Genomic DNA, 26148 nt, shown 5'->3' with positions numbered 1-26148 from the left:
TTTTTCAAGTCCTGGCCATCAGCCCCTGACATCTTTCTCAGATCTACATTTGCTTCTCCATTCCTACTGTTGTTGCCTTCTTCTTTCCAAGTTTTCATCATGTCTTTTATGGACAAGACACCAGCCCCTTTTACTGATCTGTCTGACTTCAGACACAGTTCCTGGCCACCCATCGACAACAATGCCTCCAAAGCAGCTCTATACATCAATCCTTTGTTCACCTTCAGTGGATCCACATCCAGGACAATATAACTGGGTCCACCCACTGTATGTAAATAGTCTTCTTCTACATCAATTTCATACTTCTGTAAATCCCTCCTTATTGCATTTTATACTCTAGAAATACCAAACCCTGCAACCTCCAAATATGCTAGGGCTCCCTGCCTTTCCATGTTCTATTCTCTCTGCTCTACCCTGATGTCTAGCTGGCAATGTCTACAAGCCCTTCAAGTCCTGCTTCAGGCAGTCCCCCCTCTATGAAAGCCTTCCCTGACTCCCCAAGGCAGGTTTTGACCTGCCTCCTCCATTGCACCAACCATACACAACTCTTCGAGCATTGACAACACAGATTGTGAGGCAGGATCATTTTTTAATGAATTGGAAAAACTCAATCCTTCCCTCCTATGTGTCTTTTTTACAACTCATAAAATACTTCACTTCTGGTCACCGAATGTGTGGAGGTTAGTCCCCACACCAAGCAATTCTCTGTAATACCAGTGGAGTTCCCTACAATTCTTTTTTTTTTTTTTAAGTTTTTTTAAAGTAATCTCTACACCCAACATGGAATTCAAACTCACAACCCCCTCCCTGTTCCCCCCTCCCCCTGGATAAAAAGTCACAGGCTCTACTGACTGAGCCAGCCAGGCACCTCTCCCCACTACAATCTAATTCAATTCCAACGCTATCTACCTTAAGATAGTGTCAGATCCCACAGGTTAAGGGCTCAGTCCTCTAAGACTACTCCCTCCCTGCTTCAGATGCCAATCACAAGTCGTAGGTTCCCTACAACCAAGTAGTAGTTTACCTACAATGTCTGCCTGATTTGGCTACAAATCAAAGGTTCCACAACCCCTCCTCAGGTTCAATTAATTTGCTAGAACAGCTCACAGAACTGAGGGATACATTTACTTAGGTTCATCAATTTATTAAAGGATATGATAAAGGATACAGATGAATGGCCAGATGAAGAGATACATAGGGGGAGGTTTGGGAGGGTCTCAAATCCAGGAGCTTCTGTCCCTGTGGACTTGGAGTACATCATCCCCCCTGGACATAGATAGGTTCACCAACCTGGAAGTTCATCAAATTCTGTGCTGTTGGGATTTTTATGGTGCCTTCATTGTGCAGGTATGACTAATTATTAATTTCATTTTCAGTCCTTTACCCTTCTCAAAAGAATGGGGGATGGGGTAAAAAAATCCAAGTTTCTTATTGTGATTTGGTTTTTTGGGTCCCCATCCAGGAACCATCCTGGAGCCCATTGAGAATTGTCTCATTAGAACAAAAGACACTCTTATCACTTAGAAAATTGCAAGGGTTTTAGGAGCGCTGTGCCTATAGCCAAAGAAGACACCAGTATATATATATATATTTTTACTACCTCACATATATTAAACTATTTTTTCCTATGATAACAAGATATAACTTGCAGATAGGAAAGTGCACAAATCTTAAAGTGTGCAGCTCAGTGGATTTTTTTATGTGCGAGTACTGAGCACAACTATCCAGCATGAATGCAAGCTTTCTTATGCCCCCTCCAACCCAGATAGTGGCCCCTAAAGGTAACCACTAATCTTTTAATACCACGGATTAGTTTTGCCTACTTTTGAACTTCATATAGATGGAGTCATGTAAAATCACTTCTTTTTATGTCTAACTCCTTTTTTTCAACATTATCTCTTTAAATTTTATCTGTGTTATTATATGTGGATGTAATTTTTTAATTGCTGAGGAGTATTTCACTGTGGGATTACCATAATTTATCAATTCTACTGTTGATGGGCATCAGAATTTTTCCAAGGTGGTTTTTTATTATTGTTGTTGTTGTATTAACTATTATGAATAATACTACTATGAAAATTCTTGTGCTATATTTTGGTGAATCTAAAGATTCAGTTGATTCAGACCCAAGTGGAGTTGCTGGTTCATGAAGTATGCCTAAGCTTAGATTTAGTAGAAAATAAGTAGTTTTCCAATTTATACTTCCCAAAGCAGTATAGACATATGGATAATCATCTATCGATCTATTTATCTGATGGGTATGAGTCCACATCCTCACAACTTGGTATTGTCAGTCTTTTTAATTTTAGCTTTTCTAGTGGAGGTGTCAGTGGATCTCACTATGGTTATCTGGCATTTTCTGTTTCTAGGATCTCCTGCCACCTCCACCCATCTCCCATTTGGGTAGTAGTGATAATATTCTATATTCACTGTCCTCAGTACAGCTTTGTAGAGTAGAAATGCAGACAAGAGAAGAGAGAATCAACTCCTACTTTTTCAGTTTAAAAATAGACTATGAAACTCATGCTTAGAAGCAATAGCTTAAGAGTTTCTTGGGAACACCAGTATCTGGATTTTGAGTACCAGAAGCTAAAATCTCAAAGAATTTAAGGAAGTAAGTATTTTTTCATCAATAAATTTGAGAGAATGCAGGCTTGTATAAGACTTTAGTATAAGACCACTCTACAGTTGGTAAAGATCCTTGGAACAGAGGTGAGGATCAAGAACAATTCTGATGAGTGTCCTGCTCCAGACCAAGTCTGAGGGTGGAGTGAGGAGAAATGATAGAACCTCCATATTGGGGGCGCCTGGGTGGCTCAGTGGGGTAAGCCTCTGCCTTCAGCTCAGGTCATGATCCCAGAGTCCTGGGATCAAGCCCCACATGGGGCTCTCTGCTCAGCAGGGAGCCTGCTTCCTCCTCCTCTCTCTCTTTCTCTCTCTCTCTCTGCCTGCCCCTCTGCCTACTTGTGATCTCTGTCAAATAAGTAAATAAAATCTTAAAAAAAAAAAAAAGAACCTCCACGTTGGTTAAGGTCTCCCAGAGGAGAGGGAAGTTGTTCCTAAACACCAGTATCATAGGACCTGCCTGCACCCAGCATGGAGTGAACACAGAGTATAAATGGCTTGAAGGTGCATTGAAACCAAGAACACCCGAGACTGTTTCACTGGCATTCCCAGAGCCATAGAGTCAGTTGAACAAGAGCCAAACATTTCCCATGCCCTGAAAGAGATGTAAAGGTAACTGAGAGAGCAGATGAGCCTGAGGAAATCTTATGATTACAAGGGAAAAACATAGCAGCAGATAATTGCCTGGATCTTCTCATCAATGATCTGATAAGAAAATAAAGTCACCTCAGGAGATTCCAGTGAGAAAGATGAAGAACAACCAAAAACCAGGTAGAATATGGCCATTGATTCCCAGACACCAACCACTCTTCCCCCTCCTCATCAGAATGCCCTGACCTAGCCCTCAGAATAGAGATGCAACCCTAGCATGAAGAAGAGAGAGAAAAGAGTCTGATTGGCTGAGAAAGCTTGATTAATTAAGATTACCTTTCTGCCACCTGCCAGAATGGAGGCTTAAAGTTAAAAGTTAAGTTTAGTTACAGCAAAAACTAGAAAAGTTTTGTTGCTTGCCCACCCTAGAATGTGTACTAAAATTTGTTTGGGCTATATATTAGTCTGGGTTCTCCAGAGAAACAGAGCCAGTAAGATATATATAAAGAGATTTACTCTAAGGAGGTACCTTATGTGATTATGGAGGCTGAGATATCTAAGATCTGCAGTCCACAAGCTGGAGACCCAGGAGCCGATGGTAATGGTATAGCTCCGGTCTGATAAAGACCTCAGAACTGGAAGAGCTGATGGTGTAAGTTCCAGTCCAAGTCCAAAGCCAGAAGAAGAGCAATGTTCCAGGTCAAAGATATGCAGACAGAGCAAATTCTCCCTTCCTCTCAGCCTTTTGTTCTACTAAGCCATCGATGATTGGATGAGGTCCACTCCCATTGGGGAGAGAGTATGCTTTATGCCATCTACTGATTCAAATGCTATTTATAGAAATACCCTCACAGACCCCCAAATAATGTTTATTTTAACCAAATATCTGGGCATCCCATGGCCCAGTCAAGTTGACACACAACACGAACCATCACAGGTTATGACAGTTTTTACCTGTTCATGTGCCTCTCTACCCAGTAGACTATCTACTCCTTGTGGCAAGGACCATGTCTTTTCATCTCTGGCTCCCCAGCACTTAACACAGGGCTTGAAATACAGAGTGCCTCAGTGTATGTTCAATGGATTCATCCATTTGGTGTCTAGCGGAACTTCATAGTCAATGATGACAAACACTCTGGGGTAAACTAATCCATTGGGTCCAATCTGTTTAGCCAAGACTTCATTTGTGTTTGGGACAGAGATAAAGAGATGATGAAGGTAAGGGGGAGATAGCCTGTGGAAAATCCCAAAAGACACCTGTGTTCTCAGTCACCGGAAATTATAAGGTTACAAGATCACAGAGAAATCCTTTAGGGGCTGAGTAATCAGCTCAGGATCTAACCCAAGACAAAGTCAGACATTTTTGCCCCAAAGCCTAAAGACAGAACTGGTTTTAGTGTGGGTGGATTATACCTTTGCCTCCATGGTGTGATTTTTAGGGACTCAAGCAGCCCCTTGCCTCCCATCTGCTCCTGCTGGGTGATGCCTGCTATTCAATTGTCAGTACTCTGTTCCTTAAACTTGAGATTTTGATCCTTGCTAAAATGGAGGCACATTTGGGAGATACAATATTTTGAAATTGCTATCAATGCTTGAAGTGACCAAAGAGTTGAGGAATTTTTTACGTAAGAGGTAGTAAGGTGGAGAATAAGAGAGTAATTAACAGGTATCTAGAGATCGAGAAAGGTATTCCAGGCATACAGAGAAGAGACAGAATGGGAAAACCTGGAATGCAGATTGTGTAGACTTTGCAGTTCTGCCTTTGACCTACTATACCTCTGCGAGAATGGAATTTGGCTCTGGATCTGGGAAGACTGGACAAAGAGAACAAAGATGACTGCCCCTCCCTCTAGCCCTCCTCATAGTCTCATTGGCACTATAGGAATTGCCCTGGTTGGCTTGCCAGTGGTTTTCTGTCTTAGATTAGTTGGTGCTTTTTTTTCCCCCCTTTTCTTTTCTTTTTAAGTTTATTTATTTAAATAATCTCTATACCCAATGGGGGACTCAAACTTGAGACCCCAAGATCAAGAGGAACATGCTCCTCTGACTGAGCCAGCCAGGTGCCCCTACCTGGTGCTTTTCTAAGAAAGAAGAGAACTGAGTTGGACTACAGTAGAAGTAAACCCTGGGACACGGGCCAACTTGCCAAATTGTTTCCTGGGCTTGCGATGCAGGGCACTATGTAATTATGAGACTGTAATACATAGAAGTTGGCTTAAAGAAATTAGATACATATACCCAGTGGCCAGGAGCAAGGAGAAAAGATAGATTTGTTGGAGTCAAATGGATTTTATGGAGGCCAGCAACTTAGACATCTGGATTTTCTGATGAGAAGATATTGCTGAACCCAATCCGATTATTTTACGAAGTTGCTCTCACCAAAGCAGAGATAGTGATGGCTCTGGCTAGGCTGTGACAGGCAGATTCTAAATCTGTGTCCCAGAATTCCATGAAAGGTTTGACCACCAGAGCAGCCCATTGTTCTCTTCATTTACTTGTGTCTTCTCAAATGGGGTGAAGAGGATCTGTGTCTTTCCAAGTTTATCTCAGCTGGGTTTCTGTCCAGTTATTGAATAAGTTATGTACCTGCTTGGGGTAGCTCAGAAACAGGTATGCAGTCATGGATTGTAATTTAAGTGTCTTTGGAAACGTAGCGCCTTGGAATGACATGGAGTCAGGGAGAAAATTTAAGAGATGGAACTTTCTACTTCCTCTTTGATCTTCGCCCTTTCTGCCAATGGCTCTGCCGACAGCTCAGCCTCTTGGTTAGCATGGTAAAGTAGCTCTTGCCAGGAGACAAGGAAATCCTTCTAGAGTCTTCGTCACTAGGTTATTTCAATGTAAAGTGGGCAGGACTTTAATGCTAGAGCTTGAAACCCTGTGAGTAAGCATGCCCCCAAGGATACCTCCTGGCAATTTTCACAGGGGGGAGAAACTGCACTGGGGTGCGACATCCCTTCCCTGTGCCTGAGAGACAACTTCAGCTGCAAGAATAAATAAATGTGTAAGAATAAATCCACACTAATGTCAAGACTGAAAAAATACTGAAAAGAAATCAAGAGTCATTCGCAATGCTGGAATTGACATCTCAAAATCGGTGTAATGGAAATATCAGCAGTTCCCCCCAAAGGTCACTGTATTAGACTTCTCCCGAGAAACAAAACCAAGAAGACAGATATCGATATAGATTTGTGGAAATTTCTCATGAGGAATTGGCTCACATGATTATGGAAGCTGAGAAGTCCCATCTATAGTCTGCAAGTTGGAGACTGAAAGCCAGTGGTGTCATTTTTAGCTGGAGTCCCAAGGCCTAGAACCAGGGGAGCCAGTGATGTAAAGCCCAGTCTATTACAGGAGAAGGTGAATGAGATGCCCCAGCTTAATCAGTGAGGCAGAAAAAATAAAAGGTAAATTCCTCCTTCCTCTGTCTTTTGTCCTATTCAGGCCCTCACCAAACTGGTTGATGTTCACCCACACTGGGGAGAGCCATCAGTTTACTGAGTCAAAGAATCGAAATGCTAATCTCATCCAGAAACACCCAGACACACTCAGAAATAGATTTAATCTTGGGCACCCTTGACCCATCAAGTGGACACATACAATGAACCATCACAATCCCAGTCTTTAAACGTGTCATACACATGTGTATATTTAATGCATGAGAGTTTTTCCCATGAATTTTTCTCTTTTAGTTTAGCATCTTGAAATATCTAGCGGTCTTCTCCTTCATATGGGTTTACACAGTGGCTTTTACAAAGTATTCATCAAAGGTTTCTTTACTATCTTTGGGTTGGGATTTAATTTAGAAATATTTTCATTTAAACAACACACCAGGGATATTTTTCATTGTAGGCAAGCTGCTCTTGTAAGGAAGGTAGAAAGCAAGGAAAATGTGAAGGGAAGTCACCCTTCCCCCTTACAGTTCGTGTTCATAAACTGTCCATCCTACCACCTCCCTGTTCTTCCCTTGTTTCTAAAATTATCTCAAGATCATCTGGCCATGTTCCCCCTAGGGTGAAAACACATTTATAGTGAATGTCTTTTGTGGTCACTTTTTATCATCTCCACTCCTAAGGAAGTGAATGCGGATGGAATGAAGCCGAACCAGCCTCCCTTCCCCAGCCTTCCTGTTTCCTTGCTTCTGTCCTTCCATAGGCACCACCTCTCTCCCCAGACAGAAACCTCTGCCAGTCCCTTCTTTGTTCCTACAAAAGGAGCTACGTGTTTACCCACAGCCATTTTTACCCCTTCTTCCTCACTAATAAGCTTTGCTTTTACTGCAAACTTCAATATGTTCAGGTCAGTAAATGTGGTCCGTTACTTTTCCCAGCCTCTCAGGTGGACGCATAGGAACAGGTAGGGGGCAACGTTCTGGCTGGCGAGCTGGAGGCGGAAGTTGAGCAGGACATCTACAAAGCTCATCAAAAGGGGGAAAGGGCTCACCTGGCAGACCCCTTTATACACCTCCCCTTCCCCTTTCCTGCTTGTGTATATGCAGCACAAACACATGTGTTTCGAGGATATACATGTATTCAGGAGCACGTCTCAATCACATCAGAGTGGGAGGGCTGCAGTTAGGCATGGCTCATGGCTGATGTCGGTAGGGAAAAGTAAACTGTAAGAAGAGAAGAGCCCTATATAGAAGGCTGATGAGAATGTTATTCTGAGACTGGTGTTTGTTTAACTCAAGTCTGCACCTGGTATGTTGAATAAAAAGGAGGGGAGGCACTGGAGGAGGAAGACCAAAACAAAAAAGGAGCCAGTGCAGAAAGTTGTCAATGATCTTATGAAATTCTGCAGAATGACGTATGGAAAACATTCACCTGGCATCAACTGACTTGCCAACTCGTCTGGCCTCCCATCTTAACTCTTGTGGAGTCTGGCTTCACACCTGGGAGTGCTCAAATGTCCGGGGGCCAGGGCTCTGTGCATCAGTAGGGGAATTCTCTGCTTGTAGTACCTTTCCCAGCAGATGTGAACAGGAACCCTGTGGTTCAAATCCAAACACTGGATTCCCTCTCCGGATACTCTGTCCTGGCTTTGGGTACCTACCCAGCTTCAGGGCCTTGATCGAGGTCTTTACACAGCTGTCCCTTTTAGGACTCAACAAACTTAACTTCCTGTTTAGGTTCTGTCCTCCCTGGGGGGAAATTGCTGGCTGGCTTCTTCCTCCAAGCAGAGAGGCATAAACTTAAATGTTAAGTAAAACCTCTGGGCCGTGAAAGAGGTTTTTGACCAAAGAACCTTGCAGTAGAAGCCTAAGAAGGAGTGTGCAGGCTGTCGTATTTGTAATCCACCATGAGCCATGCCTCCTGGCATTTATACCCTTGTAGAGCCCCTTCTCCTTGACTCTTTTTTTTATGCAATTAATTAACATATAGCGTATTGTTAGTTTCAGAGGTAGAGGTCAGTGATTCATCAGTCTTATATAGTGTCCAGCGCTCATTACATCACATGCCCTCCCCAATGTCCATCACCCAGTTACCCCATCCCGGAACCCACCTCCCCTCCAGAAACCCTCAGTTTGTTTCCTATGGTTAAGAGTCTCTTATGGTGGGCACCTGGGTGACTCAGTGCGTTAAGCCTCTGCCTTCAGCTCAGGTCATGATCTCAGGGTCCTGGGATCGAGATCCACATCAGGCTCTCTGCTCGTCGGGGAGCCTGCTCCCCCGCCCTGCCTGCCTCTCTGCCTACTTGTGATCTCTCTCTCTCTGTCTGTCAAATAAATAAATAAAATCTTAAAAAAAAAAGTTTCTTATGGTTTGTTTCCTCTCTGGTTTTGTCTTGTTTTATTTTTCCCTCCCTTCCCTTATGCTTCTCTGTTTTGTTTCTTAAATTCCACATATAAGATCATATGATAGTTGTCTTTCTCTAATTGACTTATTTCACTTATCATAATATCCTCTAGTTCCACCCACATCATTGTAAATGGACATATTTCTTTTTTTGATGGCTGAGTTGTATATATATAGATACCTATATATATCTATATTGTATATAATATATAATTGTTATATATTATATATATTATACCTATATATTATATTATATATATTATCTCTATAGATAGATAGATATCTCACCTCTTCTTTATCCATTCATCTGTCAATGGACATCTGGGCACTTTCCATAGTTTGGCTATTGTGGACATTGCTGCTATAAAATTGGGACGAAGGTGTCCCTTTGGATCACTACATTTGTATCTTTAGGGTAAATACCTACCCTCTCCTTGATTATTGATGGCTCTGCGACCTGCTTTAAAAGCAGAATGAGGCAGAAGGGATGTTGGGCCAATTTGTGGCCTAGAACTTAAGAAGGCCTGGAAGCTTCTGCTTTCACAGTTCACACTCTGCAAGAAGCCAGCGGCTACATAGGAAGGCTGGCCATCCTGAGACCACCATGCCGTGAGGAAGTTCACAGGAAGTTACCGAAACAAAGAGGTGCTCTACCCATGCTATATTTAGGGTTTGAAAATAGAAAAATTTAGAAATAGATTTAGAGGGAAAGGTAGTATTTCTTCACACAGGGAGACTGGTTTTTTTTTTTAAGATTTTATTTATATATTTGACAGAGAGAGAGCACAAGTTAGCAGAGCAGTAGGCAGAGGAAAGAGAGAAGCAGGCTCTCTGCCAAGCAGGGATCCCAATGTGGGGCTCGATCCCAGAACCCTGGAATCATGACCTGAGCCGGAAAGCAGCTGCTTAACAAACTGAGCCACCCAAGCGCCCTGGGAGACTGGTCTTTTAACAGATGGTTTTCCAATCAAAGCTTAGGAGCTCTGTGTGTTAGTGCAGAATTTTGTGTGACTCCTAACTTCATCTCATGGCATGTTGCCTCCTCTGTCCTCTCCTCTCCTCTCCCTGCACTGCCTCCCATCCCCTGCGTTCGCCTTAGGCTTATTCCACTTCTGTGGGTTTTCCTGTGCTGTACCATCTCTGTATGATGTGTATGATGGCTCCTCCCTTCATCTCTGTGTATCAAAGTCCCACCAGTTGTCCCGGACCATTGTGAAATAGAACCACTCTAGGAGTTTCCCATGAATGCTGCAGCTCCCAGTGAACACTTGTCCTTTCCTCTCACCTCCATTCCCAAAGCATTTCTAGAGTGGAAAACTCATTTGGCCATTAGCCATCTTGTAATATCATTTCTCTTGTTGTCTTGAACTGATATGTAAATGTATTTTGATTTAACTTTATACCAGTTTATTTCCTGCTCCGTGAATCAGATTGTAGCTTATCAGGCACAGGAACACGTGGGTGTCCCCCCAGCAGAAAGTCAGTAAATATCTGTTGATTTCTCCTGTACTTCCCAGTTATCACCAATTCAAAGGACCCAAGAGTTACATTTCCTTTCTTTCTTTCTTCTTCTTTTTTTTTAAGATTTTATTTATTTATTTGGCAGAGAGAGAGAGATCACAAGTAGGCAGAGAGGCAGGCAGAGAGAGAGGGGGAAGCAGGCTCCCCGCTGAGCAGAGAGCCCGATGTGGGGCTTGATCCCAGGACCCTGAGATCATGATCCAAAGGCAGAGGCTTAACCCATGGAGCCACCCAGGCACCCCTCTTTCTTTCTTCTTGTATGAAGTCTGAAATAATGCTTTTGCAATGTACATTTTTTTATTTATTTTTTTTGTGATACAATTGACATCTTTCATTATGTTAGTTTTGTGTTTCTTCTTTAAAGCTTTCCTTTCCTATCAGAAGGATTGTAATTTTACATTTTTGCCCAAGACTGAAAGGATTCCTGGGAAGTGGAACCTTCTGTTTTAAACCGATGTCAGGGGGGCTCTTGGGTGGATCAGTCAGTTGGGCCAACCGTCTGACTCTCGATTTTGGCTCAGGTCATGATGTCAGGGTCATGGGATCAAACCCTGCATCTGCTGAACAGAATCAGCTTGTCCCTCCCCCTCTGCTGCTCCCTTCACTTGTGCTCACTCTCTCTCTCAAATAAACAAATAAAAATCTTTAAAAAATAAAAATAAAAAATAAATAAAGCAGATGTCAGGGAGAAAGAATTCCTGTCCCATTCGAGACTCCTAGCTGGGCTAAGAATCGGATTGACACAAGGCAGATTAACAGGAGAAAATCAAATGTAATAGCCAACATTCGGGGAATCCACACAGACATCGAAGTTCCAAAGATAGACAAAAATGTATATATGTGATTCTGAACTAAGGAGAAGGAGGTGGGGGTCTGGGACTTCAGAGGATAGGAATGCATTTCACAAGGCAATTGGAAGAACAGATGTTTGGTAATTAGATGTTTGTCCTTCCATAGAGATGGGTCACTCTATTCCTGCTGATAACCCTTATTCTGGGAAAGACTCCCAGCTTAGATTCTTCTATGTAGTTAAGGGAGGGACAAAACTTTCTCTTGAGCCTGTAGGGCCCCTATTGCCTTCAGCTCAAAATAATCTTCCTGCCAAAGTGGCTTTTCTTGGGCGACCTGCCTTCAACCCCTAAACGGCGAGCGTCTCATGCAAACGTCGGCCACCCTTCTGCTATAGGTCATTGCCACGGCTAATTCCCATGCTGCCCCACCCAGGGTTCCAGCTGCAGAAACTGCAGAACAGCTGCCCAATCCTGTTTTCACATAATTGCACCTGTGCCCTATAAAGTTCTAGCAGGTGGTCCCCTAAACAAGTTTCAGTATCATTTAAATTTGATAGAAAGGGTTTTGAAAACCATTCGTGGTAATTATACATTAGCACAATGGACGTTGCTGTCATGGTAGCAGCTATAAAAAGGAGTGATAAAAACTTGCTGGGTTTTCTCCAGCGTGGTTCTACAGAAGGGAGTGGTATGGAACAAGCGCATGCCATCCAGACCCCAGAGGGCTTACTGTGTTCTGTCGTGCAGCAAAGGCAGTCCAGCTCCTCACTATACCTCGTTAGAGCATTTATTACCTATTCTGTAAACTTGCTTCGTTACATGTTACTCTTCATCTGCCACTACGGTGAGCTACTCAAAGACTGGTGTGCTTATTTGACAACATATATGATGTGTCAGACCATGTTCACTGCTTTTCACTAATGTTAAGTCATTTCATCCTTACATCTCTCCTACTGGATAGAGCCAATGTCTAGTCCCATTTTATAGATGAGGAAACTGAGGCACAAAGTAGTTATTTAACTTGCCAAGCTGATAAGTGACAGAGTTGGAATTTTTTTTTAAGATTTTTTATTTATTTGACAGAGAGAGAGAAAGAGAGACAGAGAGAGCACAAGCAGGGGGAGCGGCAGAGGGAGAGGGAGAAGCAGGCTCCCCACTGAGCAGGGAGCCCTACATGGGGCTTGATCCCAGGACCCTGGGATCATGACCTGAGTCGAAGGCAGATGCTTAATTAGCTGAGGCACCCAGGCGCCCCAGGAGCTGGAATTCGAATCAAGGCAATCTAGCTGAATACAGAGTACCAACCGTGACACAGCCCGGCTTAGTCCTTATTCATAACAATGAATATCCACAGCACCCAGCCCCATCCCTGGCATGAGACTCAATACATATTTATTAAAAAATGAGTAAGTGAGGGACGCCTGAGTGGCTCAGTGGGTTAAAGCCTCTGCCTTCAGCTCAGGCCGTGATCTCAGGATCCTGGGATTGAGCCCCGCATTGGGCTCTCTGCTCAGCGGGGAGCCTGCTTCCCTCTCTCTCTGCCTGCCTCTCTGCCTACTTGTGATCTCTCTCTCTCTCTCTCTCTGTCAAATAAATAAAAATCTTTTTTAAAAAATGAGTAAGTGAATATCACCCACATGTAAGAAAATCATATGTCCAGGATATTCTTGGAGAGTTCTCATTTTAAACATTCTGTTATGTTTTCAAGATATGTATTAAACCACATATCGCATGATGCCTGATGATTTGGGGGTCAGAAACTGTAAGATTATCAGTTCCATTTACTCTGATTTTTTGTTCAAATTGATCATTCTTAGTCCAATAAATCTTGATGCCAGGAAAGGGGTCCCCGCATAATAGGCTTCAAATATTAGGCATTGCAAAAATATCAAGTATTCTTGGTATTTATATAAGATGATTAAGTTTGAAGCTAAAATACTCCTAAAAATATCCGTTATATATGGTTTTGACAGATTTGAGTCACGCAAAGGATTTGGGGGAAGGGATAAGAAGGAGTCTTCTTAGCCCTGTTATTACTAGATGTATAAACCCTTGGAAAGTCTTAGAAGGGTTGCCTCACCAGGAATGCATCTTGTTAATACAAGAGACTATTTTATAAAAGGGGTCACAATCTCATGTTACAATCTGGTTCCCCAAATATTTCCAGCTAAGGACTGCCAGGTCCAGAAAATTATATATAGCAGTGATTCTCAAAGTGTGATCCTCAACCAGCAGCACCAGCATTTCCAAAGAAGTTATTAGAAATACAAATTCTTGAACCCACCCTAGCCTTACTGAATCAGAAACTCTGAGCTTAGGGGTGCCTGGGTGTTTCAGTTGGTTGGACATCAGCCTTTGGCTCAGGTCATGATCCCAGGTTCCTGGGATCAAGTCCTGCATTGAGCTCCCTGCTTAGCAGGGAGCCTGCTTCTCCCTGTGCCTGCCACTCATCCTGCTTCTGCTCATGCATGCTCTCTGTCTCTCTCTCTCCCTCTGTCAAATAAATAAACAAAATCTTTTAAAAAAAGAAGAGAAAAGAAATCTGAGCGTGGTTGCCCGTGCATTTTAACAAGCCCTCCAGGTGACTCTGCTGCAGGCTTGAGTTGAAGAATCATGAAACTATAACTAAGTTTGGTTTGTTTTTAACTTATTATTTTCATTTTTTTGTTAAGATTTTATTTATTTATTTATTTGACAGAGAGAGCACAAGCAGAGGGACTGGCAGGCAGAGGGAGGGAGAGAAGCAGATTCCCCGCTGAGCAGGAAGCCAATGTGGGACTCCATCCCAGGACCCGGGACCATGACCTGAGCCGAAGGCAGATGCTTCGAGCCACTCAGGTACCCCTAACTTATTATTTTTTAAAAAGAGAGATAATTTAAGAATAAGTGAACTGATACTGTGAAATGAACTAAATACAGGATTGTTGAATTAGTAACTAAACAAACATGTACACACACTTCCATGTGACAAGCGTGACCCAAGTTTCTGGAAGTCCCCAATAGGGTTGAGAGGGTGTGAATCTCACATTTAACCAGAGGCTGCAGCAAAACCTTCCATCTGTTTCAATGGCCCTATTACGTTCTGCTCTCCAGCTACGGGGAAAAGAGGTCCCAAGACAAAGTTCGTGTCTCCTGGTGACACAGTTCTTTCTTTTCTTTCCATGGACCCCTTCCTTCCCTCAGGCACATGTGATGTCTTGGAAGGGGCTGGAGGCCACAGTGGCCAAGACCAGCCCTCTAGAACGCTGCTCTGTTGGGACAGTCTCAAGTCCCCCTGCTCAGTCCACCTGGTTCTATGAGAAGGTCCCACTACCCCTCCTTTTCGTCCTTTCTTTGAAGGTCATGGTCCATACGTCCAATTTCTACATGTCTGAACTATGGCTCTGGACTGGGGTCCATTCCCATCCCATAGGATTTCTGGACCCCGTGTGAAGCAGGGTGTGTGTTTCGACCTCTGTTAGTCAGTGTCCCTGAGCATGACAAAATGGCTTGAAAGCTCTCAGAATATTTTCTTTTTTTTTTTTTTTATTTATTTGACAGACAGAGATTACAAGTAGGCAGAGAGGCAGGCAGAGAGAGAGGAGGAAGCAGGCTCTCCGTTGAGCAGAGAGCCCGATGTGGGGCTCGATCCCAGGACCCCGAGATCATGACCTGAGCCGAAGGCAGAGGCTTTAACCCACTGAGCCACCCAGGCGCCCCCAGAATATTTTCTAACAGTCAGGAAACTGACCTGTCTAAACTTCACAGGGGCCTTGTAGAGTGGCATAGGGAAGTAGAGTGGTGTTGCCTGATGGCACATGCCAGCCTTACCTGACCTGACCTAGATGATCTGTCAGACATACTCATCCATTCATCTGTCCCTGCATTCAAAAACACGCATTGGCACATACATATCCAGATGCTTTTAGTCCTTTCTGGAAGAGGCAGAAAATACTAGGATTTTAAAATATTGGTATGTATAAATGTGTTGGTGCATAAAAAAAAAAACCCAAGTACTATAAAATATGACTCAAAAACATGATTTTTATACACATAAAATATGACTACCCATCACTAAGGAATAAATGAAACTTTAGTTAGCTGAAGGTAATGTAAATATTCCTGCCTCAACTATGGCCCCCCTCCCATTTTCTGTCCTCAGTCTATATTTTTTTTTAAAGATTTTATTTATTTGACAGAGAGAGAGAGAGAGAGAGAGAGATCACAAATAGGCAGAGAGGCAGGCAGAGAGAGGGGGGGGAAGCAGGCTCTCTGCTGAGCAGAGAGTCCGATGTGGGGCTCGATCCCAGGACCCTGAGATCATGACCTGAGCTAGAGGCAGAGGCCTAACCCACTGAGCCACCCAGGCGCCCCCTCAGTCTATATTTTTTGCTAATACTTTTCAATAGCTACATCAAAATCTTTTTATTTTGAAAGAACAATTGTCAAGACTTTTCTGCTCGCCACCAGAGATTTTTCTCTCTCAATAGGTCAAATGTCAGACCAAGACCAGAAATGACCTTACAGCTTTAAATGACCTCACAGCTTTTCCTCCTGCTGTTAATATGTATTAGGAGTTTTACTCATGTTCAGCGTGCTTTATGTCATAGGCCAGCTGCAGCTGCCACTCACTTAAAAGGGCTTCTCTCTTTCTGTATGATTTTTCCCAGTGCTTCTCTATTATGGGGATAGTTCAGACTGACTTTTGTGTAGGAGGAGAAGAAATTCAAGGCAGTTCTTCAAGTGACACTGAAGGACCTGGAAAATCTCCCCCAAGTGTGCGGGAGACATTTACTTGTTATTTTCTGGGTGACACTATCAAACTCCCCTTTGGCGGTAGCTGCGTAACATTTTTCCACTTAGCAATTTCAGGCCCACAGTGTGTGGTCCTCCCTTGGCTCGGAGATAGGCGAATTTCTGTGCTCAAGACTTGATGAATGAGCTATCCGGAGATGGATAGTTACCCATGTAGGAAGAACGGAAAAGAGTCCACTGTTGTAAAGTGTGTGTTGCTAAAAGTATCATGTTGTAGGTCTGCTACCCTGATTTCTTATTTCTGTTATTAAATGGTATCAGGCAAGGAGCCTGGGGTGAAATTGTGATGTAGGACAAGTTTGACCTTAATAGCTGCTCTCATGCCCTTATTATTCACAGTTTCCTGGTTTCTAGAACCCTGACCAAGGAGATCTTATATTAGCAACGCATTGAGATCGCACTGCTAAGATAGGGACGCCAAGTAGCTTCAGCCCCTGTGCCAGCTCTGATTAGCCGCAGAGGCTGCCAGCTGCGCTGTGTGGAGGGTTCTAACCCCGGTCTGCATGAGAAAGCAAGCTCTGACAGATTAGTAACATCCCCCAAAGGCTGGGAGCGTGCCATAAATCTTGCCTAGAACTCGCCATTCCTGCATTAAGAATTTAACACATTACCTTTCAGTGGGATATTTGCACATTAGAAGAAGAATGTGAAGGAGACGACACTTGATTAAAACACTGATGATGAATGGAAGTTCAGACACTGGTAGAAGGCTGGTGAGGTATATATTTGGGGGAAGCCATAGAGAGAGAGCAGAAGAAAGTGAAAGGAAGATCTGTTCCAGAGGAGACACTCAGGGGCACCTGGGTGGCTCAGTCAGTTAACATCTGACTCTTGGTTTCAGCTCAGGTTGTGATTCTCAGGGTCAGAAGATAGAGCACTGGGGGAGGGGCTCCATGCTCAGCAGGGAGTCTGCTTCTCCCTGTCCCTCTGTCCCTCCTCCAGCTCATGCTCTTGCTCTCTCAAATAAAGCAAGCTTAGGGGCACCTAGGTGGCTCAGTGGGTTAAAGCCTCTGTCTTCAGCTGAGGTCATGATCTCAGGGTCCTGGGATCGAGCCCCACATCGGGCTCTCTGCTCAGCGGGGAGCTTGTTTCCCGCCACCCCCCCGCCCCCGCCTGCCTCTCTGCCTACTTGTGATCACTGTGTACCAAATAAATAAATAAGAATCTTTAAAAATAAATAAGTAGGGGCGCCTGGGTGGCTCAGTGGGTTAAGCCGCTGCCTTCGGCTCAGGTCATGATCTCAGGGTCCTGGGATTGAGTCCCGCATCGGGCTCTCTGCTCGGCAGGGAGCCTGCTTCCCTCTCTCTCTCTCTCTCTGCCTGCCTCTCCGTCTACTTGTGATCTCTCTCTCTGTCAAATAAATAAATAAAATCTTTTAAAAAAAATAAATAAGTAAATAAATAAATAAATAAAGCTTTAAAAACACACACACACACACACACACACAGCCAAAGAAAAAAGCAAGAGAGAGACTCGGTTCAAAAGAGCACAGAAAGTGTGCATCCCAGCTTTACAAGCTACCATTTCATGGACCTAACACCGAGTCTACATTTTAGTTAAGTGTATAAAATGTGCCCAAGGTGCTGTGATTTATTTTGCTGCTAATACGGTTTCTATAGAACGACAGCGACAACTTCCCGTGCTTCACATTACACTCATCGGTCTGTTGCTTATTTTTTTTTTTTAAAGATTTTATTTATCTATTTGACAGAGAGAGATCACAAGTAGACAGAGAGGCAGGCAGAGAGAGAGAGAGAGAGAGAGAGAGAGAGAGGGAAGCAGGCTCCCTGCTGAGCAGAGAGCCCGATGCGGGACTCGATCCCCGGACCCTGAGATCATGACCGGAGCCAAAGGCAGCGGCTCAACCCACTGAGCCACCCAGGCGCCCCGGTCTGTTGCTTATTTTATTCTCTGATTTGGGCCAAGGAGCCCGAGAAAGGGGGCTCACAGAGGCACAGATGTACCCTATATTGTGTTCAGACACCCTCGGCATTCAACAAATACTAACTTCACCTCCCCCTCCAAGGGCTGCCGCTTGTTTGGACACCAGCTTCCTTTCCCAGCTGGGTCTAAGGAAGAAGCACCTCACTCAGCAGCACTGCAAACACCAAATTCTTCCAGGGCTGTGGTTTTGTATGTTCAGAATGGAAAACGGCAGCCACCAAATCCACCACAGAGAGAGGAAGCCGAGGTGGTCTGCCAAAAGGACTCCCTTCACTGAGTTAGATTTTTTTTTAAGGGTTTTTTTTTTTTTTTAAGATTTCATTTACTTATTTGACAGACAGAGATCACAAGTAGGCAGAGAGGCAGGCAAGGAGAGGAGGAGCATTTGCTATTAAGTTTTTAGGACTTAATAGAGAGGAGGAAGGACTTAATATGAGAGGAGGAAGCAGGCTCCCCTCTGAGCAGAGAGCCCGATGCGGGGCTCGATCCAAGACCCTGGGACCATGACCTGAGCCGAAGGCAGAGGCTTTAACCCTCTGAGCCACCCAGGTGCCCCACTGAGTTAGATATTTTGAGAGCACAATGATTTTAAAAAATAATAATAAAATAAGGACACTACATTTGGAGTCAGAAGACACGCTGTGCCCTTTAGTTGGCCAGGAGCCAAGGTCATTTAACCTGTTTCAGACTGTTTTCTAAACCATAAAACAGAGACCCAACAACCCCCAACTTATAGCAAATCATTGCTGGTTGACAAAAGAGAAGCCATCATGAATTGAACCCCGATTTCCTACAAGCACAATGCTTATCACAAACATGATGAAACTAACTAATCGTAAAAAGTCAAACAAGAAAGTTCGAATATGGTTACAGGCATTTATTAAATATGTAAAACCACAGATTCCTAAAAACTTAATAGCAAATGCTCCTTTGGAGAGGTTTTCTGCATAGCTCAGACTTTTTGGAACTTATCAAAATATTTGGTTTATGGGACGCCTGGGTGGCTCAGTTGGTTGAGCGGCTGCCTTCGGCTCGGGTCATGATCCCGGCGTCCTGGGATCGAGTCCCACATCGGGCTCCTTGCTCATTGGGGAGCCTGCTTCTCCCTCTGCCCCTGCCTGCCATTCTGTCTGCCTGTGCTTGCTCTCTCTCCCTCTCTCTCTGACGAATAAATAAATAAATAAAATCTTTAAAAAAAAATATTTGGTTTATGAGGACAGCTTCTCCTAAGAAATCACCCTATGGCAAACAAAGGATTTCTTTACTCCTCCAAAGACTAACGTACAACATGGAAAGTTAGGGTCATCTGCCTCACAGATATTCATTGCCAATTTCATGAGCATGGATGCCTCTGAAAGTCTTTGAGCGGAAAATGCTTCTCTGGTGCCGCCTGGCTCTTCCTTTGCAGAGAAGAATTCCTTGGGGCGCTCCATAGCCAAGATTCTAGCATCTCCGTTCTTCAGCTTGGTCCGTGTTGCCAGACAAATGCAATGGCCTTGGCACTTGGTCCCCAGACTTTCACTGTCGTTGTTGTGTTTGTTTGTTTGTTTGTTTGAATATATATTAGGTTTCTTATGGTGAAGTTCTTATTTCCAGTAATAAAATTGACTAAAGTGAGGGTCAAAAGTCAAAGCATTTCAAATTGTGGGTGAAAACATACATGAAAGTGCTTACTAAAATATAAAGGACTGTTTTATTTTATTTTTTATATTTATTTGGTTTTTTTAGTAATCTCTACACCCATCATGGGACTTGAACTCGTGACCCTGAGATCAAGAGTCACATGCTCTTCCAACTGAGCCAGCCAGGTGCCCCTAAAATATAGAAAACTTTATAAACTGAAAATAGCCAAGGAAATATTAGATATTGTGCCTTATCAGAAGTAATGCAAAAGCTCACAAGGGTAGAGGTTTTCATCAGGATGAAGGCTACCAGAGGGGGATGGTGCAGAAGGAAAGCTTGGGAAGAAAGGTTGGAAAGTTCCTCATATACTTGCCCACCACAGAGAAGGGGTCTCTTAAATTCTCTTAGGCTAGTTCCTGTGTCAGAGCTGTTTGCTTGGGTCAGCTCAGTCAGCTAACCCTCCTCCTGGGGCATCTTTTCAAATTCCAGCTTCTCCAGACAATCTGGGGATGTTTCCCTAACTCCTCCTCCAGAGGGGAAAACTGTTTCTATGTGTCTTTATTTCCCATCTTGACACTTAGGTCCTTGACCCCATGTGGATCCCAAATGGACCATTCACTCAGGTTTTTTGTTGTTGTTGTTGTTTTTTCGAAGAAATGTGTCTTCAGAGAATCAAAGCAAAAGACTCTGTAATAAGCAGTTGGCAAAGGAAATTTGACTCTCCCAAGCGAGGGGCACCGAATGAGAGACGCATCACTTAACTGGTTTCTGGCTGAGCGCCCAAGCCGCTGGCCGTTCCCAGGAAGCCACTGCCCCCTTGTGTCTCAGCGCTGGCCAGGAATTACCCTGGGACGGGGAAGAACATTCGGCAGAAGTCTGTAAAAGATTATTGGTGGGCTATTCCTGGCTCTTAGATTTGTTGATTCAAATAAGATTTCCTTTCATCTCATGGCTTCTTAGGTTATAATTATTCTTCCTCCCCATGAATTTTTAAAAGACATATTTTGTTATAATTATCAAAGTAGTGTGTACTTCTTGAAGAAAAATTCATGTAGATTGATTTAATTTGTTAACGTTTGGATGTATTTCTTCCATGGTTTTTTCTTTCCATATAAGGAAACCTAAGTTTACTTGGGGATAGGAAAAAAAAAAGCCACAGAACTATGAAATCTAATTTTATCATAAATGTTATGTAAACATGATCTCTCTCCACAACAAGAAAATTAACTTTTGAGTTTACTAGAGTGCCAAGAAACAGATTGTCTTTTTCTCTCAAAAAAATAAAAGACACAAAGGATAGCACTTTAGATCATAGAGCCTTATAAAATTTGCCTATAGTTCCAATTCTGTGAATTACACAGTGGTGAATGCAACTGTGAGACACATTAAATTGAATATTATCTCATTTTCAAGACAAAAAAATAAAATTCTCTGTTCCAAAGATGACCTGTGGAATTTAGATTTTTTTTAAGATTTTATTTATTTATTTGACAGAGAAAGAGAGGGAGCACAAGCAGGGGGAATGGGAGAGGGAGAAGCAGACTCCCCACTGAGCAGGGAATCCGATGCAGGGCTCCATCCCAGGACCCAAGGATCATGACCTGAGCCGAAGGCAGACACTTAACGACTGAGCCACCCAGGGCCCCCAGAATTCGGAAATTTGGCAGTCTAAATGATCCAGTGTGGTGTGTCATATTTCTAAATGCTGTGTAGATATGTTGCTTCCTCCCCATTTTGGAGAAGACAGAAACAAAAGCATAGATCTGGGCAAGTCAGAACTAGCTGAGAAGGAGTCCTTTGTTTCTCCACGTTCCTTTTCTTCTATATCTTAATTGTCTGTATCATCTAGATGTGCGTAAATACAACATAAATACGGACATACAGCGTCAGAGTGAGTCTGTGGCTAAGAACTGGAATGGGCTTAGAGGAAGTTCAAGGTCACTCTAGCAGCTTTATCTGATCCTTTATTCTCTTTGGAGACCTTGTGACTAAGAGGCTATTTCAAAAGAGCCCTGGAACAGGAGTTCTCCATTTCTTTGATCTAGATCACTTTAATTCTACAGGAATAAAGTCCCACAGGCCACCTACTTCCTGTATGTCACTTTTTTAAAAATGTAGATGGGGCACCTACATGGCTCAGTCAGCTGAGCGTCCAACTCTTGATCTCAGCTCAGGTTCTGAGTTCAAGCCCTGCGTTGCGCCGCGCTGGGCGCAGAGCTTACTTTAAAAAAAAAAAAAAAAATGCATGTAGACGCCAGTTAATGGTGATTGCTAATGGCCAGTATTATGCATACCCAAAAAGTAATAATGCCTAAACCCACACAGCTTTATCAAAAAAGTCTACTGAATATTAAACTCTTAAGTATAGCATCTCAAAGTCTCTGATCAGGGATAATACACATTTTTATTTGTTAACATGCTTGCAATTGGTGCCCGTTTTTTTTGTGCTCTCTTCTCAGAGAAACTTACAAGAGCGATCCTGTAGACCGCAATGGGCAGAGGCATGTTTTATTCATCATTGTACACCAGTGCCCAGCACGTAATAGAAACCCGCAAATGTTTATGGCGTATAGCAGTGGATGAGCAGATACTTAATTTAAAAAAAAAAGTCCTAAACCAGGTTTAAGACATGCTCCTAGAATTGTTCAAGATTACCTGGGCATTTAATGCTGTTCTCTTTTTCAGAGTAACGTAAGAACACAAATGAAATTCAATGTTGGGCAGGAGTCCAAAAGCTTATTTCTCTTGTGCAGCATGGGCTGTGTGTTTGAATTATCTTGCCTTTTGGGGCGAAGGAAGGAAATTCAGGGAGGTTAGTGGTTTTGTTGTCATTATTTCATGAGGCCTCCCAAACATTCCTTCAGTCAACAGATACACCCTGTGCTAGGCACTGTCTCAAGCATGGACGATACCATGATGAGTAAGACTGGCAAGCTCTCTAACCTCTGGGAGCTTCTATTCTAGAACTCTCCATAGACTTGTACTATTCTTTTCACCACTTACTTTGGGTAACTTAATGATGACATATCACTTTTATAATCAGAATATTTTTAAGAGAATATTTTTTAAGGTATTACTTAATAAAGGGTTACAAATCTGAATTTGTAACATGACTCTGAGCATCTTTGGGGCAGCACTGCCTCGATTACACAACCATGCAAGTGAAAAAAGACCAGGCACTCCCTTTACCACAAAAAAGCACATAAATAAGTATAACCTTTGCAGAAAGAAATTTTGCAGTCTCTTTCAACATTTTTTTAAGTAGTCTCCACACCCAAAATGGGGCTTGAACTCATAACCCCAAGATCAAGAGTCACATGCTCTACCAACTAAGCCAGCCAGGCACCCCTCTTTCAACATTTTAAATCTGCCTGTCTTCTAACCAAGTAATCCCAATCTTGTAAGTTTATCCTAAAGATTGCTTGCACAAATAAAGAAGGATACATGTACCAACCATGCACTGCAACATTATTTGTCATGGTGGGAAATGACAACCTAAATGTCCATCACTAGGGAATTGTAAGTAAATTCTGGTATGCCCACACAATAGAATGCAGTTCTTTTTCAAATGAAGTAGATCTCTATGTAATGACTTGGGAAAATATATGTCATACCTCGTTATAGGGCCAGGGTAAGTCAAAAAAGCAGGCTCATTTTTTTTAAAGGTATGGTTTTCTATAAAATAGCCAACGTTTCAGGTGTGCTAAGCACCTGACATGTATTATTTTTTCCTCACAACAACACTGTGAAATAGGTACTGTTATCATCCTCACTTTACAGAGGAGGAAAGAGAGCTAAATCATAACTTGCTCAATGAATGCAGGTATGTGACTTTGAGCCCATGTGCTTAGTCATTCTGCTATATCCAGGAACCACTTCTCCTTTTAATTAGACTCGTTGGAAGTTGGGGTTTTTCCACTTTCAACCAAGAAAATCCAAATAAACAATCCAAATACAGCTCAATTGAGAGACTAGATAAATAATAGCACAATAATATAATGTACTATGTAGCTTTAAAAAAAAAGAAACCTAGGTGGCTCAGTCGGTTGAGCAACTGCCTTCAGCTTGGGTCATGATCTTGGGTCTCAGGATCCTGGTATGGAGCCCTGCATAGGGCTCCCTGCTCAGGAGGGAGTCTGCTTCTCCCTCTCCCCCATCCCTGTCACGCAAGCACTCTCTCTCTCACTCTCAATAAATAAACTCAAAAAAAAAATAAAATTAAATAAAAAAAGAAACTACATATATTAATATAAAAATAAACCTAATATAAAAAAGAAAAACAAGTTTATAGGAGATATAAGTATATATATGCTTTAAGATAATAGACAAAAGTTTACACAAAAAAGCATAGAAGTATTAACAGTTAAATGTCATAAAACCAATACTGCAGCAAAATTCTTTTAACACATTCTTATACTGGTGAATCTTTTTTTAAATCATTTATTGAAATCATTATTAGTTCTTTCTGACTATAAAAGCCTTCCATGTCATTGTAGGAGGAGCGGACAGGAGAAGAATGAGACTAAAAGAGGGGCTCCTGGGTGGCTCAGTGGGTTAAAGCCTCTGCCTTCAGCTCAGGTCATGATCCCAGGGTCCTGGGATCGAGCCCCGCATCAGGCTCTCTGCTCAGCTGGGAGCCTGCTTCCTCCTCTCTCTCTGCCTGCCTCTCTGCCTGCCTCTCTGCCTGCTTGTGATCTCTGTCTGTCAAATAAATAAAATCTTAAAAAAAAAAAAAGGAATGAGACTAAAAGAGATAGACCCTTTTACTTTATATGTTTCCAAATTGCTTGAATTTATTAGAAGAGTTTATGTGGTAAAAACACAACTCCCAGTGCTATAAGAAAAAAAAAGGTGTGTAGGGGGGGAATATTGAATGGACAGTGGGCCAGCTCACAAAATCAAAGGAAAAGTTGACCAACTAAGCCTAAACCTTGGCAAGGCAGGAAACAGGGATCCCTCAGCCCTAGCCAAGAATGTCAACTTTTACCAAGATGCTCTGAGTTCTTCCGTCTCTGCTTCCTCGGCGTGTTGGCCTCATGCCCTCCTACTATAGTCTTCCTCCATGGTGAGGGGTCACAACTTCCAGCAGCTTCCAGAGCACAACCTCTCAATCTCACCACCTAGAAGGAAAAGGGCTCTTCTCCAAGGATGGACTCTGAATGGTCACAGACCCACTGCAGACCAACCCTGTGAGCAGGGTAGCGGGAATCACGACTGAACGTGACTGGTCACATTTGGACCAGGCGCTCACCCTTCAGCTTACATCCAGAGTCAGAGATAGGAGGTCAGGTAAGGAGGCGGCAGCTCCATTCAGCCAGAAGTTGGGAGTGGAGTGGAAAAGGAGAGGGGAAGGAGGAAGCAATGCTTCTTTAGGGCAGAAGGGAGAGGTCCTGGGTACACCCAATGACTAATGTGTACTACCCAAGCATAAATTTCTCTCAAAAAATTTTTAGAGCCACCTTCATCTTGTTATGTGTAAATATGTTTTTTTCAAGTGACAAGGATGTATGTACAGGAACGTTCTCTGAAATAGTTTTATAATCATTAGAAGTTGTAAACAACCTGTAGTTAACATTTGTTGGGTTTTTTTTTCTCTTGGATTTTCGTCTTTCTTTCTCCTGGGAACAATGCACCCAGTGTCCCATGTCAGCTGAACAGGTCCTACACCACCTTACTTCCTGTGACCACAACAATCCGCCTGAAGTGTGGATGTATAATGAACCAATCGGTGGTCTTTGTCCAGAAGAGTCATTTTCTTTTCAGGTAGTACAATTTTGGGGGCTGTGACTTCAGATTTTTTTTTACCTGGAGCTCATAGAAAAGAATGATTTCCTGTAGTTTAGGAAGCTGCTAGGACAGAATCTGTAACTTCCGATTTTGTCTCTCCACAGGAAGCGAAGCTAGTCTAAGAATGAAGCTGTTTATGCCAAAATAAACAGAGATAAGGGGCACCTGGGTGGCTTAGTCGGTTGAGGGTCACCTTGGGCTCAGGTCATGATCTCAGGGTCCTGGAATCAAGCCCCACGAAAGGCTCCCTGCTCAGCGGAGAGTCTGCTTCTCCTTCTCCTTATGCCCCTCCACCCCACTTGTGCTCTCTCAAATAAATAAATAAATCTTAAAAAAAAAAAATTACCGGGGCACCTGGGTGGCTCAGTCAGTTAAGCGTCTGTCTGCCTTTGGCTCAGGTCACGATCCCAGAGTCCTGGGATCCAGCCCCACATCAGGCTCCCTGCTCAGTGGGAAGCCTGCTTGTCCTTGTCACTCACCCTCTGCCTGCCACTACCCCTGCTTGTGTGCTCTCTCTCTCTCTCTCTGTCAAATAAATAAAATCTTTTTTTAATTAAAAAAAATAATAAAGTTATCCCCCGTCGCCTTTATTATTGCTAACGTTTATTCTTATGTTGTATCAAACTCGAAAACAGGATGTCCCAATCTCAGTACTACTGATATTTTGGACTGAAAAA

This window comes from Enhydra lutris, unplaced genomic scaffold (assembly GCF_002288905.1).
Source record: "Enhydra lutris kenyoni isolate GAN:26980312 unplaced genomic scaffold, ASM228890v2 scaffoldscaffold21, whole genome shotgun sequence".
Classification (NCBI taxonomy): domain Eukaryota; kingdom Metazoa; phylum Chordata; class Mammalia; order Carnivora; family Mustelidae; genus Enhydra; species Enhydra lutris.
This window is presented reverse-complemented; position numbering follows the sequence as displayed.